Source organism: Dipodomys spectabilis, unplaced genomic scaffold (genome assembly GCF_019054845.1).
Source record: "Dipodomys spectabilis isolate Male_0828 unplaced genomic scaffold, ASM1905484v1 ptg000081l, whole genome shotgun sequence".
In the NCBI taxonomy this organism is placed as follows: Eukaryota; Metazoa; Chordata; class Mammalia; order Rodentia; family Heteromyidae; genus Dipodomys; species Dipodomys spectabilis.
The window spans coordinates 23,990,764-24,006,861 of NW_024870758.1; the positions used below are offsets into that span (position 1 = coordinate 23,990,764).

The following is a 16,098-nucleotide window of genomic DNA, read 5'->3' on the forward strand; positions in this document are numbered from 1 at the left end:
TATTTGGGGTCTTTTATTGTTCCATATGAATTTCTGGATTGCTTCTTCTATTTCATTAAAGAAAAATGTTGAGATATTGCTGTGTATTGCATTTAATTTGTAAATAGCTTTTGGCAGTCTTGCCATTTTCATGATGGGAGCATGCGAGGTTTTTCCACTTTCTTAGATCTGCTTTAATTTCCTTTTCAGGTTTTTAAAGCTTTCATCACAGAGGTCCTTCACATCTTTGGTTAAATCCTAGGTATTTTTTTAGGCTATTACAAAAGGAGTTGCTTTCCTAACTTCAGCTTTGCTCTTCTCATTGTTGGCATACCGAAAAGCCATTGATTTTTGAGGATTAATTTTGTACCCTGCTACTTTGCCAAAGTTTCATATTAGCTCAAGTAACTTGGGAATGGAGTCGATGGGGTTCTTTAAATATAGGATCTGCAAAGAGGGAAAGTTTTATTTCATCTTTCCCTATTTAGATCCCCTTCATGTTTGCCTCTTGCCTTATTGCTCTAACTAGGAATTAGAATACTATATTGAAAAGGAGTACAGAGAGTAGACATCCTTGTCTCATTCCTGATTCTAGAGGAAATGGTTTTAACTTTTCACTATTAAGTATAATGCTAGCTGTAGATTTGTAATACACAGCCTTTATTATATTGAGGAATGCTCCATGGACTCCTAGTTTCTCCAGAGCTTTCATCATAAAGGGATGTTGGACCCTGTGAAATGCTTTTTCTGTGTCTGTTGTGATGATCATGTAGTTCTTGTCATACTGATGCAATGAATTACATTAACTGACTTGTATATATTTAACCAGCTTTGCATACCTGTTTGATCTCAGTGTATAATTTTTTTTGATGAGTTGTTGAACTTGATTGGCCAGAATTCTGTTGGGAAGTTTTGTGTTGTTCATCAAAGAAATGGGTCTATAGTTCTTACTTTGATGAGTCCCTGTCTGGTTTTGGGATGAGGGTTATGCTGGCTTCATAGAATAAGTTTGGTAGTGAACTTTCACTTTCAATTTCATTCTATATTTCCATCAAAAAGAATGAAATTGCCCTATTTGTAAGAAAATGAAAAGACTTGGAAAAAATCATATTAAGTGAAGTAAGCCAGACCCAAAAAAACATAGGTTCCATGGTTTCCCTCATTTTAATAATTAGTATATATCTAGGCTAGTCCTAACAGAGGATCACAATAGCTCAACAGCTATGTATGCTAATCGAAATGAACTCCAAGATATGGAAACATGAGGCTTTTCTTTGTTGTTGTTTTTAATGTACTGTGTGAAGGTATTTCTTTTTCCTTTTTTTTCCTTCCTTTGGTTTATCTCTGTTGTTATTGTATTTGATTTTGGTACCCTGCATCTTGTAAATATGTTTATCTCATTTAGAGAAGGAAAAAAGAACAACAAAATGTTGAGACAAAGGACAAAGGGTGAACCAATGCAACAGAGATACTCACATGACCATATGTTGGGGGAAGAAAAGTGGGAGAAAAACAAGGGAAGAGGCAACAATGTTCGACAAGGAAAGTACTCGTTATCTTATGTATGTAACTGTAATCCCTCTGTGTATCACCTTGACAATAAAATTAAATTTTAAAAAAGCCAAAAGTGGTAGAGTGCTTGCCTTGCATGCATGAGGCCCTGGGTTTGATTCCTCAGCACCACATAAACAGAAAAATCCCAAAGTGGCACTGTGGCTCAAGTGGTAGAGCTCTAGCCTTGAGCTGAAGAGCTGAGGGACAGCGCCCAGGCCCAGAGTTCAGGCCCCATAACTGACAAAAAAGAAAAAGAAAAAAAACAAAAGTGAAGCTGTGGTTCAAGTAGTGGAGTGCTAGCCTTGAGCAAAAAAGAAAAAAGAGAAAGGAAAAGCTAAAGGGCAGCACAGGCCCTGAGTTCAAGCCTCAGAGCAGACACAAACAAAACCTAAAACAAACAGAGCAATTCTTTCATCCTTAATAAACAAAAACTGTATAATCCTTGGCTACTTATATGTGTACATATAGACATAAATTTGTATTTAAATATCACTTTCATCTGAAAGTAATTATTCTCTACAGAATAATGAGATAAAGTCAACTGATGGAAAACATTACAGTAAACACAAAAGTTTCTTGGCTTGAGTTACAGAAATGCTAAATTCACTCAGGAAAGGCATTTAAAAAGAATGGCACATTTCAGCGAGCCAAAGTGCATTATTCAAAAAAGAATTCTAGAATTAGACATTAGAAGACTACTTACATCTCTGTCTAGGGAGTGCCAGAAAAAGATCCACTGTAAAGTGGGTACAATAAGTGGTGTCTAGCTCTTCTCTTCTAGCACTCTATGATAACAGAGTAGTATGAGTCTACATGTAAAGTGATTAAATAAATCACCTGACTCCAGATTTTGCAAATCCTAATTTCTTTAGGCCAGTACTTAGAAGGAAAATGAGAAGTACATCAGATTTTGAAGGATGTGCAGCATTATACTATAGATTGTGAGGTAGAAAAAAGAGAATAGCATAATTAAATGTGTGAAGAAAGAAATCATGAGTTCAGATATGTTAATGCAGTGATGAGTAAGAGGAGATGTAATACTAGAAATACTAGGAATAGAGGAACAACAAAGGCTGTAAAAGATACTTAAGGTAGATCCTAGGCACCTTTAAGTTTTGACTGGCTGGAGACAGAGAAAGAACGTGATGCTGGGTATTCAGATCTTGATGTGGGAAATGGTGATACGATTAAGGGACGCAGGTTTGAAATTTGATCTTTATTCTAAAACAATTTGAAAATAGGGTAAAATAAAAAGAAAACAACGCTTCTAACATTAGAAAAGAACACTAGACTCAGAATAAGACACCAGAGCCACCACAGTCTCTGCCTTCAACCAGCTGTGTCATACAGAACAAGTCCTCTGAGGTTTTATTTTTCCCAAAATGAGAATACTGGACTTATGATGGATTTTAAGATCTTTTCAGCTTCATATATAATACATCATCCTAATTTCCCCACAGACTTAAAGCTACAGAGGCAATTTTTTTGAAAGACTTAATCCTGACCGATTTAGGAGGCAATATTTTTTGTACATAGGAATAGTTGAGACATATAAAATACTTTATCAGATCATTCTAGAAATGATCATGTTTACTCAACAGGTACAAGCAATAATACAACTGCCAAAAAAGTAAAGTCAAAGTCAGCAATTTTAGCATTTTGCCCTCTTCTGCTGACCTTGAACAGGCCAATAACTAGACATTCACTATATACCTTTATGGGAATTCTGCAATAAAATCTCTTTGCACAATTAATACATGCTAATAAAAAATGGGGGGTGCAATAGAGAGAAAAGCCAAAAGAGGTATATTTCCATATTTAAACGTGTCATAATTTTATTAGTAAGATAAACATGAATACAGGTAGACCACCTATGGTGGCACGGTCCTGCAATCTCTACTTCTAGGAAGTGGAGGTGTGGAGGTTCACAGTTCAAGGCTATCTCAGACAAAAAAGTTAGTTGAGACCTCATGTGAACCAATAGGTTAGGGGAGGAGAGTTCTGGCTTGTAATCTCAGCCATGTAGAAGGTATAGAAGAAGAATTGTAGTTCAAGACCAACTCCAGGCAAAAACAGTAGACTTGATCCAAAGCACATTAAAGTAAAAAAGGTGGGGCGCTGGGTGCCTGTGGCTCACTCCTGTAATCCTACTACTCAGGAGGCTGAGATATAAGGATCATGGCTCAAAGACAGCCTGGACAGGAAAGTCCATGAGACCCACCAGAAACCACCAGAAAAGTGGAGCTGTGACTCAAAGTGGCAGAGTGCTGGTCTTGGGCAAAAACAGCTCAAAGATAGTGCCTGGGCCCTGAGTTCAAGCCCCATGACCGCAAAACAAAACAAAAAAAAACAAAACAGGGATTGTGGCTCAAGTGGTACATGCCTGCCTAAGCAAGCCAGCGCCCACAACTCAAACCCAGGACAGACAAAAAATTGTTTTTAGAAAGGATGCAAGCAAAATAAAACCAAGTCATGTAACTAGTAAAACATTACTTTACCTCATTTCTAAGATGTCTATCTAAACTATGATCTGAAAAACTGGTTAAATAAAAAATTAAAGGGTTTGTTTTAATAAGAGGTGTTAATATTATATTCATATTTCATACAATTAATTTTAATTCTTCACTTTCAAGTAAAAACTTTGTATTTATTCCTGTGACATGATGCCAACTATACAAATTGTTTCTGTAGAGAAATGTAGAGCTAATAATGTAAATTAGTTTTCTCTTTCTTACAAAACATTACAATTTAAAGCATATTCAGAAATAATTTTGATTCTAAAAGTAATTTTAAAATTAGTAAACAATTTTAATTTTCATGGGAAGTAATTTAACATAGAAAAGGATGAATGTACTGGAGCTCCCCTATATATGTCATGTAAAATAATAAACCAGAGTTTATTACTCTTAATTCCTCAGTATTTACCATTAACATTACACTCAACTGAAGAGACTTAAATTGTCAGGTGCTATTCACTGTATTTTGCTAAATAAAGTGAATATCTAGAGGGCAAAAACAATCACAGCATAGTAGTTAAATAAGACAAAATGTATATTAAAGTTGAGTATATCCTAAAAAAATACAAGTGTAACTTCAGATAATGGATACAGCTCTTTTTAAAGATGTGAACATTCTCTTTCCATTTTTAACATTTAATTTAAATAAATTATTTGACCATTTTTGTAGCAAAGCCCAAGTTAATAAGTAGTTGGAGCTGCAGAAACTAGCTGATTTTCAGCCAGCATTAGCTATGTGTGTGGCTAGCTGTGAGTGATTTATGGCTGCTATAGTGATTTGGTAACTGGTCCCCAAAGCCTCATATATTAATGTCTTATCTCTAAAAGACAAGGAAAAGAGAACAGTTAATAGAAAATAAGTGAATCACAGTATGTGTGAGATTATACTGCACAGCTAACTACAAATATACATTTTAAAACTCATTCAATTGAGCAAATATTTACTGCAAACATGTTTGAAGGTTTAAGTTCCAACACTGTGAACCAACATGCGAACACAGTACTTTTGTCCCAATGACTTTAAATGGAGACTTATCAAAGAATTATATAAAGCATTTAAAAATGTTCACATTTTAAATGACGTTACAGTATGTTTAACTTTCATTTTTAAAAATAAACACTATAGCATACTTTCTGAGTAGGTAAAAAGAAAAAGACAAAGACTAAGAACCATGAATACCTATCATGTATAATTGTGACTGGAAAACAGATTAGAATGATCAATCATTGTATCACACAGCTGGACACTCATATATATGACAGGATAGTTTGGATGCTTTTACAGTTTTAATTTGTGACTAATAGGTACAAAAGTAGGTATACTGATATGGAAATAAAAGTGACTGGAGAACATAAAATGACAATTCAACATATTCACTCAAAAACGATCTTGACAAAACCCCTCAGTTGCATTGATCTGATCTTAATTACAAGAGCCAATATTAAGGAAACATAATTATAATTTCATATTAAAAGTTAAATTAGACATAAGTAATTCTTTTTATGAAGAAAACAAAACATGATTTTAAAAAACTAGTTTATTTGTTGAAGAACTTCAAAAGTTAACATATGAAGACATTTTTTAAACTATGGTAAACACTGTGATGGAGCAAAATGTTAATCTGTGCTTAATTTTAAAAAGATAATTTTTAAAATGTTAGCCAGGTGCTGGTGGCTCATGCTCGTAATTGTAGCTACTCAGGCGGCTAAAGTCTGAGGATCACAGTTCAAAGCCAGCCCAGGCAGTAAAGTCCCTGATATTCTTATCTCCAATTAACCACTCAAAATTTGCAAGTGGAGCTGTGGTTCAAAGAGGTAGAACTCTAGCCTTGAGCAAAAAAGCTCAGGGACAGTGACCAGGCCCTGAGTTCAAGTGCCATGACCAAAGAATAAAATTTTGTTATGAAAACAGGAAAGAGGTAGGAGCAACCTAAGAGTTCAGCCACAAATAGTTGCTGAACTACACACACACACACACACACACACACACACACACACACACACACACACACACACACACACACACACACCACGCCCATGCATGGAAGCATTCACTCACTCATTCACATAGGAATATTATTCAGCCTTAAAAAACAGAATATAGGGGCTGGGAAGGTGGCTTAGTGGTAGAGCACTTGCCTTGCATGTCTGAGGCCCTGGGTTCAATTCCTCAGCACCACATAAGCAAAAAAGAAAAAGCTGGAAGTGGCACTGTGGCTCAAGTAGTAGAGCGCTAGCCTTGAGCTGAAGAGCTGAGGGACAGCGCCCAGGCCCAGAGTTCAGGCCCCACAACCAGACCCCCCCCCAAAAAAAACCAGAATATATTTGGCTATATGCTGCATGGATGAACTTTGAGGATACCATATACAGAGAAATAAGCCCGTCACTAAAAGATAAATACTGTATTATCCCACTTAAATCACATAATTAGAATACTCAAATTAGTAGAAACATAAAGTAGAATGGTGTTTGTCTGAGCCTAGGGGAAAGAAAGAATGGGTGTCAAGGTTTAATGGGTAGAGTTTCAGTTTTGCAAGACATAAAGACTGCAGATAATTAGTGATGATGATTATACAAAAATATGAATGTACGTATACCCACTCATACACTCAAGCCCAAGGGATCTGATTTCCCAGAGTGCAAAGACTCCAGAGGATAAACTTTAGCTGTCCACTCTGTAACACAGATCCTGCTACCTGATTGGTAAAGCAGAGGGGACCTGAGGCATCCAACTGTGTAAAGACTTTCATATTTAATGACTATTTAATAAGTATACATGTTTACAGTGTTTTTGAATGTAGGTGCCTTGTACCTTCTCCCCAGAGAGACTATCCAAACTTTAAATGTTGGATCTCTAAGGGCTTGGAAGCTGCAAACTGTTTTCTCTTGGCTTCATCAATGTTCATTGATTATTCAAACATTTATTTCCTTCAATCTGGTAAGTCAGTAACTACTCATCTCTCCAGCTCCCAGAAATGTTTTGCCATTTAATCAAATTTCTTCACTCATCACTATTAAAAAAATGTTTTACCCTATCAAATTAGCCCTTGACAAAAGTAAACATGTATGTTCTATTACCATCTTTATCAGAGGCCTACAGCACTTTTTTTCCATTTCTATTTTAGAGGGTATTCATTAGCATATTCCAGAATTCTTCCTGGATATTTCTGTCCTTCAAATAGCTACCAATGTATGTTGATGATTATGCTTTACTTCTAATACATATACAAAGGTCTCTTTCTCTCACAACCTCTCTCTTCAGAGGTGTTAGGGTTTTGAATTCAGGGCCTTATGCTTCCTAGCTTTACTCCACTATGACACCCCCCTCCCTCCATTTTGTTTTATTTTTTAAATCAGTATTGCATTTATGACCAGGTTGGCATGGACTATGCTTTCCTTTTTATGCTGTTTTGCACAACTGGGATTGCAAGTGCATGCCATGATGTCTAGATTTTTTTATTGGTTAAGATGAGATCCTGTAAAAATTTTGCCTAAACTGTTCTTAATCCAAGATCTTCGCAGACCAGTAACCAGGATGACAGAGGTGCACCAATGCAGCAGACCTAAGGTTCCCTAAACACTAGGTAAGATGTATTTTTCTTGCAGTGTAATAGAAGAATCATGGTTTTTAGTTAGAGAAATATGAGTATAAAGCCCCTTGTTACTTAATATCAATATGTCTAATAAAATAACCCTTGGAAATTGGCACATAATTAACCATCATTTTAGTTATGTCTTATACGAAAACAACTGAAAGGTAAAAGACATCATAAAAGCATATCGTTCTTTTTTTCTCCAATGGCCACTTTTTAGCTATAAGTTCACCTATAAAGTGACAATCAACAGGTATAAACAAAGTTAACAAAAACCTTTAAAGAAGACAAGAGAAGTTCTCTCTGGGCTTCACAAAACTTAACAAATGAGCCAATTTCCAAAAAGACAATTTGCCACTAGATACCAGTGCTCTGTAATCCTAACTAGTCATGAGGCTTGAGGCCAGCATGGTCAATAAAGTCCATGAGCCTCTTACCTCCAATTAACCAGCAAACGCCACAAGTGGTATGGCTCAAGTGGCAGAAGGACAGCCTCAAGTGAAAAAGCTAGAAGAGAGTGCCCTACTCCTGAGTTTAAGCCCTAGTATTGGCACAAAGGAAAAAAACAATAAAAGAAAGTTATCATAAATACAAACATCATCTATACATGTCTATATACTTTTGGTAATTAGTCCTGCTTTATCTAATAAATAATTAAAACAGAGTCAAAATATCAAATTCACTAAACAATTTTCTTCAAGAGGATTTTTCCAGCCAGGCACTAGTGTCTCATGCTTATAATGCTAGCTGCTCAGGAGGCTGAGATCTGAGGATTATGGTTCAAAGCCAGCCTGGCAAGATATTCTGTAAAGACTCTGATCTCCAATTAAAAAACAGAAAACTAAGCCGGGCTCTGGTGGCTCACACCTGTAATCCTAGCTACTCAAGAGGCTGAGATCTGAAGACCATGGTTCAAAGCCAGTTCAAAGCCAGCCCAAGCAGGAAAGTCCGTGAGACTCTTATCTCCAATAAACCACTAGAAAATCGGAAGTGGTGTTGTGGCTCAAGGGGTAAGAGCTCATCTTGAGCTGAAGAGCACAGGGACAGTGCCCAGGCCCAGAGATCAAGCCCCACGACTGAAAAAACAAAAAACAAACAAACCTAGAAAACTAAAACTAGTGTTTTGGCTCAAAATGGTAGAGTTCTAGCTTTGAGCAAAAAATTCAGGGCAGCGCCCAGGCTCTGTGTTCAAGCCTTATGACCAAAAGAAGAAAAAGAAAAGAAGAGAAGAAAAGGAGGAAGAGTAGGAAGAGGAGAGGGAGGAGGAGAGAGGAGAAGGAGGGAGGAGACAGAGGGAAGAGGAGGAGAAAGAGGAGGAGGAGGAGGAGGAGGAGGAGGAGGAGGAGGAAGAGGAGGAGGAAGAGGAGGAGGAGAAGGATTTTCCAAAACATTTAAATTTCCTGACTGATTGAGACTTGATTAATTTAATTTTTAATTTTTATTTTATTTTATTTTTTGGTCAGTTGTGTGGCTTGAACTCTGGACCTACCTGGGTGCTGTCTCTCAGCTCTTCAGCTCAAAGCTAGCGCTGTACCACTTGGGCCACAGCCCCACTTCTGGCTTTTTCGGTTTATGTGGTGCTGAGGAATTGAACCCAGGGTTTCATGCATGCAAGCCAAGCACTCTACCACTGAGCCACCTTCCCCGCCCAAATTAAATTTTTTTAAACAGAGCTAGGAGCTTATCCTAGTGGTAGACTACATGTTTAACATGTCACAGACAGTGCAAGAGAGAGGTTAAGAAGAAGAAGAGGAAGAATTTTATAATGATGTAGATGTATGCCTTGAAAAAAGTTTATCTTTAGGTAACATGTTTTCTTACATACAACAGAAATGAGCACTTTAAAATATATTAGCTACTTCAGGGAACTATCTTTTTTCAGACATATTTGAACATTCTCTTGTAAATCATTTGAATATCAATGAAAACTTTAAGGCAGAAACCTAAGTATTTCTCTAAGGGTATGTTTTCACAAATATTACTTAATAACTCATGACAATGTGAACAAGTTTGTTTTTACATATTTTTTCCTAATATGGAGTCATCTTACTAGTTTTTCTATTTTTCAGTAGAAGCAAAATCAAACCGATAGCCTGGTGTTGGTGGCTCATGCCTGTAATCCTAATTACTCAGTAGACTGAGATCTGAGGATCTCGGGTCAAAGCCAGCCCCGGCTGGAAAGTCCATGAGACTCTTATCTCCAATTAACCACCAAAAAACTGTGACTCAAGTGGTAGAGCGCTAGTGTTGAGCTGAAGAGCGGAGGGGCAATGGCCAGTCCCAGAGTTCAAGCCCCACAACGGACAAAAAAAAAAAAAATCATAAAGATTATGTCCAGCCAGGCTCTGGTGGCTCATGTCTGTAATCCTAGCTTCGTAGGAGGATGAAATCTGAGGACCACAGTTCAAAGCCAGCCTGGACAGGGGAGTCCATGAGACACTTATCTCCAATTAACCACCAGAAAAACCAAAAGTGGAGCTGTGGCTCAAAGTGGTAGAGTGCTAACCTTGAACAAAAGAGCTCGGGGACAGCACCCAGGTCCTAAATTCAAGCCATATGACTGACAAAAAAAAAAAAAAAGATTTCCAGAGTATGACTCACATTGATGTATATTAATCAGGCAGGTAATAATTTCAATTACAAAACAAAAGTAATTTTATTTTTAAATCCTTTTAAAGCAGCATTTTCAGAATATTTAAATAATTAACCAGGAATAGAAAATATGATTCACTGTAAATGGAAATACTCAACTAGCTGGTAAGAGAAAGTATAATTTTATGCTGTAAATCTCTCCTAACACAATTCTTTTTGTAAGAGAAAAACAAATCATCCTTAAAAGCTGAATTATGGTTTGGGACTTACTGTGATCAGCGTGGTCAGTCTTGTGACATTACTGTTAAGAAACCTGCAACAGGAAGGCAGAATTAGCAATCGGCCAGATAACAGTTGAGTAAATAAGTTCAGAAATGAAAATGTTTAGAACTTTTCACTAAACTGGCATGGTACAGGTAAGACAAAATGACCTATAAAGGGTCAGTATTTATTACAGTAAATCAGACTATTGTGTTATTTGTAATCAGAGATACCCTGGGGTTTAATTTGTTTTAAAATAAATAATAGGACATCTAAGGTACATGCTTTATTTTATATTCAAGTATTTACTAAGAAGAAAATTGCTGTCTTCAATATATAATAAGTGAAGGGCATGTTTGTTTAAAAACACTTTTCTCTATGATTACCACCTCAGCTTATACCCAAAGTACCATTTACTTTAAATAGGAGAAACTGTCATATACTAGTTCTTATTAATACTGATAAAACTATCAAACAAATGAACCCTAAGATAAAGATTCAATTGTTTTTTCTTTCTTGCAATTGTTTCTAACATATGTATAAGATATTTCTTTGTTGCTTTGTTGTCCCTCCCCCACGGTATAACCCCTGCTTTCACTGTATTTGATGTTGGTATAATTTGTGGAGGGGAAGGGAAAAAACAAATCATTTAAATAGGGATACAGGGACCCATTGCAACAATGAGATGTGCAAGTCATTATGTCGAAAAACGAACTTTACAATTTTGGTGTGGAGTGGGGGGGTAAGGGGATGGGGTGGGAAGGTGGGAGATGGGAAGAGATGGGAAGGGGAAAGAAAGGAGGAGGCAACAATGCTTGATAAGAAATGCACTCATTACCTTGCCCAGGTAATTGTAACCCCTCTGTAGGTGTTTTATATAGGGGTTTTATTTATTTATTTATAAATAAATAAATAAAGCTATCAAAGAACAAAAACATCATTGAGAAGGACCCAGCATAAACTATAAACTCAAGGGAAGTTATTAATCAAGCTATTCCTATTCTATTAATGATTGTTTATTCCCCAAAAATCTGAGCTTTCAAAACTTTTTTAACAAGATTTCACTATAAATGATCTCTTAAATGTTTTAATGTTAAAAAGTAACACACTGTCTATGTTTTAATGTTTTAAGGTTCATAATGGGTTTTCAAATAATAACTTGTTGAAATAATTTTTTCAGAGAAGCAGAGAAAAAATATTTCTTCTTCTACCATAACTCTGGGAAAAGAAAACATAAGAAGCATGACTTTTCCTAGCACACGTAACTGAATTGTTCTTGGTTCCTGTTGTGCCTCATACATTCCATCTAACCTATTCTGCCAACTATTCCTTCTCACTCTGGCCTTTATTTTAAAACTGTATTGCTACCAGGCACTGGTAGCTCATGCCTATAATTCTAGTTACTCAGAAGGCTGAGATGTGAGGATCATGGTTTGAAGCCAATCAGGGCAGCAAAGTCCATAAGACTCTTCACCAATTAACCACCAAAAAGCCAGAAGTGGTGCTATGGCTCTAGTGGTAGAGTACTAGCCTTAAGTGAAAAAACTCAGGGACAGTGCCCAAGACATGAGTTCAAGCTCCAGGATCAGCATACAAACAAATAAACAAAAAAAATTGCATTACGGTCTACTGCCAGTGGTTCATACCTATACACAGGAGGCTGAGATCTGAGGATTAGAATTTGAAGCTAACCTGGACAGAAAAGTCCTAGTATCTCCAATTAACCAGCAACAGGCCCAAGTACTGAAACAACAAACAACAACAACAACAAACTTATCACTGTTTGTTATCTTACTAGTTCAAGATACTGTTCCCCTATATTAACATTACAGATTCTGTACTTCTATTCTTAACACCATTGAAGACAAAGCAGATCCTATCACTCAATCTCTTACTCAAAAAGCTGCACAGTTTTTCTTATTTTTGAAGTGATGGGAGCCCAAGACAGGTCTGATAAATGCTGATCTACATTATACCTTTATTGTTCAAAACACCACAGGTTTTAGCATCATTTAGGATAAACTAATTATCATAGCTGAACCCTGACTACATCTCCTGTCACCCGCTTTTTACCCTGCTCTAGTCAGTCAAAATAATCTTGACAATCCCCAGACCTCAAAACAACAACAACAACAACAACAACAACAAAATCATCATTGTCCCATTTTAGAGCCTAGACACTTGGAGTAAATGTTCTCCATATCTTTAGAATACTAGTTCTCTCATTTATTATGATCCTTTACCAGTAAATATCGTTAGCTGGAATTTCCATGAGGGAAATTAACAGGAGCACTATTTTAGAAGCTGGAACCCAACAAACAACTGCTCAGTAGCTAGCTGTTGAATGAATGAATGACTGAATGAATGGGTATCTGAAGAGTTCCTACTGTGTCTATCACTATGCCAAGAGCTACAAAGCATTTAAAATCTTAATAAAACCCAATGTTTACCATCTATCTAGAGAAAAGAAACTATTTACATTCAGAAGTTACTACAGATAGAGTTTCAGAAGCTGAGAAGAGAAGAGAAGAGAGAAGAGAGGAGAGGGGAGGGGAAGAAAGAAGAGAGGGAAGGGGGAGGAGGAGAAAGGGATGGGGAGGGGAGGAGAGGGAAGGGAAGGTCGGGGAGGAGAGGGAAGGGAAGGGGAGGGGAATGGAAAGGAGAAAAGGAAAGGAGGAAAGGCAAGGGCAAGGGCAAGGGAGGGTAGGGAACAGCAAGGGAGAAAGAAGCAACAGAGGATAGGAAAACTGTGTTTGTGAATTACAGGTATGAGATGGCGTAGGTCTAGAGTTTCCTCCACAGAGGAAATTAGAAGGCCAAATACATGTTAAATGAAGAAACACTAGGGCTTTCTGTTAATTAAGTACCAGGAACAGGATAGAAAGAGAAAGATTACCTCAAAAGTACTCACAGGATACAAGAAACACCCAGTGTTGGGGTGGGGTAACTTATTCTAGACAGCAAGTTAAGGTCAGTGTTGTAATGGCCATTTAAATGGAGATGCTAAGGAAAGAAATAGGTATTTAGAATATTTAGGACCTGACAATCATACGAAAACATAGTTCAAAACAAGAGTGTGGGACAAGTTCAGCAAAGCACTATAGAGAACATAATATCTAACTGAATCTAAAGGATACTTATAAATAAGAATTATGGGGAAAATATGTATTTTAAGTAAAAAGAAGAAGAAGAAGAATTAGAAGAGAAATAGATACTAACCAAAAGCAAATGAGAGATTATTTCAGGAGGAGAATATTTGTGTCCGTTTTATTTTAAACGGACACAAATATTCAGTGGAGATGAGTCTGAGAATATATTCTCTGGAAACTAACATTTTCTAAATAAACCACATCAGAAAGTAGATGCCACATATTACAGTTCCTTTTGTGCCTAAAGAACTGTTTTCAGTGAATGAATTGCCTGGCATTCTGTTTTCCATTTCAAAAATATGGGGGAAAAGTGTGATTTTATAAGTCATTTCAAGAATCTTCTGAAGGAAGCAACTGTACTTTGTGCTGTACTCTTGTCACTCACAACAGGAATTAAAATTTTGTAAATAACTTGTGAGATCCTGAATTCAATTCCCACTACTAAAACAGCAACAATGAAAACTGTAAATAGTCTCATTCAAACAACATTCATAACTGGATAAAAAGAAGTAAATGTTCACTTCCACTCTTGTTTTTATTTTGAAAAATATTATGCCTATAGATTAAAAAAACAAAATGATGATGACTGTGTATATGTATCTATATATATATATATTCATATATGTGTATGGATCCATGTATGTTTGTGTATGTGCACTTAAAACCTTAACGCTTCTTCCATGTGAAGCTGCCTCCTTTAATCTCAGTTATTAAAGAGCAGAGACAATGAAGACCAGGGTTCAAAGGCCAGCCCAGGCAAAAAGTTAGCAAGACCCTATCTCAATTAATAAGTAGGGTAGTAGAGTATGCCTTAAGTCCCAACTCTGAAGCAGGCATAGGTAGGAATATGGCAGTCTGAGGCTTGCTCCAGGCAGAGTGAGACCTAACTGGACGCGTGGCTCAAGTGGTGGAACACTTGCCTACCAAGTACAAAAAGCCCTCAGTTGAAGCTCCAATACTGGAAAGACAACAACAACAACAACAACAAAACCCACACATATACCCACTAAAGGCATTCCTTCCTTAAGACAGCAGTTTCTACGTATGCCTGAACCACATGCTTGTGACGGAATGAGAAAAAAAAAAAAGTGAAATTGAAATGACTCCTGAAGATATAGCCAGAGAAATAGAAATATTAAAGCTTCTCATAAACATTTGAAATGGCTTTTATAAACAAAAGCAATTCTTTAAAATCATGTTGGAACTAGGACATGTATTCAAATTACCTATATAAGAAGCAATGTTAGATTTTATGAAAACAGAATTCAACTAATATATTGGTTATATGCTACTTCTTTATTTTTTTGTTGTTGTTGTTTTTTGTGGTTTTTTTTTTTTTGCCGGTCATGGGGTTTGAACTCTGGGTCTGGGCGCTGTCCCTCAGCTCTTCAGCTCAAGGCTAGCGCTCTACCACTTGAGCCACAGCGCCACTTCCAGCTTTTTCTGTTTATGTAGTGCTGAGGAATCAAACCCAGGGCCTCACGTTTGCAAGGCAAGCACTCTACCACTGAGCCACCTTCCCAGCCCCATGCTACTTCTTAAAAAGCCACTATTTTTAGTAAATAGACACAGAGAGACTCTACTGTATTTGCAGAAATAGCTACCCATGTTTCCTACTTCTAGCTGTGGGAAAAGAAAACCTTAAGTCATGACATTCTGTCCTGGATATTTTTCCAGTAATTACCATGTACTATTTCTATTTTTACTCTGACTCTCACCCAAAACAGACAGTCTTTTACACATAATCAATTTTAATATGTTCTCTTAACCTTTATGTCAGTTTCCATATCTACAAAGTACAAATATTTATCTCTACCTAATTCACTGAAAAAAAATTAAATAATCTTACCTAATTAGTCTTAAATTGAATTAAATAAAAAGTTAAATTCATTTAAAGTAATAATCATGTTACCTGGGTATTGGGGCTCGCACCTGTAATCTTAGCCACTCAGGTGGCTAACATCTAAGCTTTGAGGTTCAAAGTCAGCAGATCAATACAAGAGACTCTTATCGCCAATTAACCAGCAAAAAAGCCAGAAGTGGAGGTATGCCTCGAGTGGCAGAGTGATAGCCTTGAGCAAAAAAGCCAAACAAGAGTACAAGGCACTTAGTTCAAGTCCCAGACTACCACACAAAAAATAGATTACAAAATAATAATAGTCACTGTCTTTTCCTGAGTTTGATACTCTTTGCATGGTATAGTTATACAATAAGGAAAACTGGGGCTGAGAGGTGTATTTCAGTGCTGGAGTGCTTACTAATATTTAGATTTTCCAAAATTTAAATATGAAAAATAATTTCATAAATTATACATACTATCTGCAGGGTGTTTAGTGTTATAACCTTATATTAGAGATATTTCTTTTTTATGGGGGTAGAATTTGAACACAGGGTCTCAAACATGCTAGTACCATCAGCTCTACTATTAAGCTAGACCCACAAATCTCATAAACA

The 16,098-nt window shown here is 36.6% G+C and overlaps 1 protein-coding gene across 1 annotated transcript in view; it reads right to left on the minus strand.

Moving 5' to 3' along the window:
• Nucleotides 1-16,098, minus strand: part of Baz2b (bromodomain adjacent to zinc finger domain 2B) — a 297,821-nt gene that overhangs the window by 160,909 nt on the left and 120,814 nt on the right. The window contains exon 5 of the mRNA XM_042683418.1: nucleotides 10,505-10,547. The gene's annotated coding sequence lies outside the window, so the exon portion shown is untranslated. The remainder of the gene's footprint in view (nucleotides 1-10,504; nucleotides 10,548-16,098) is intronic.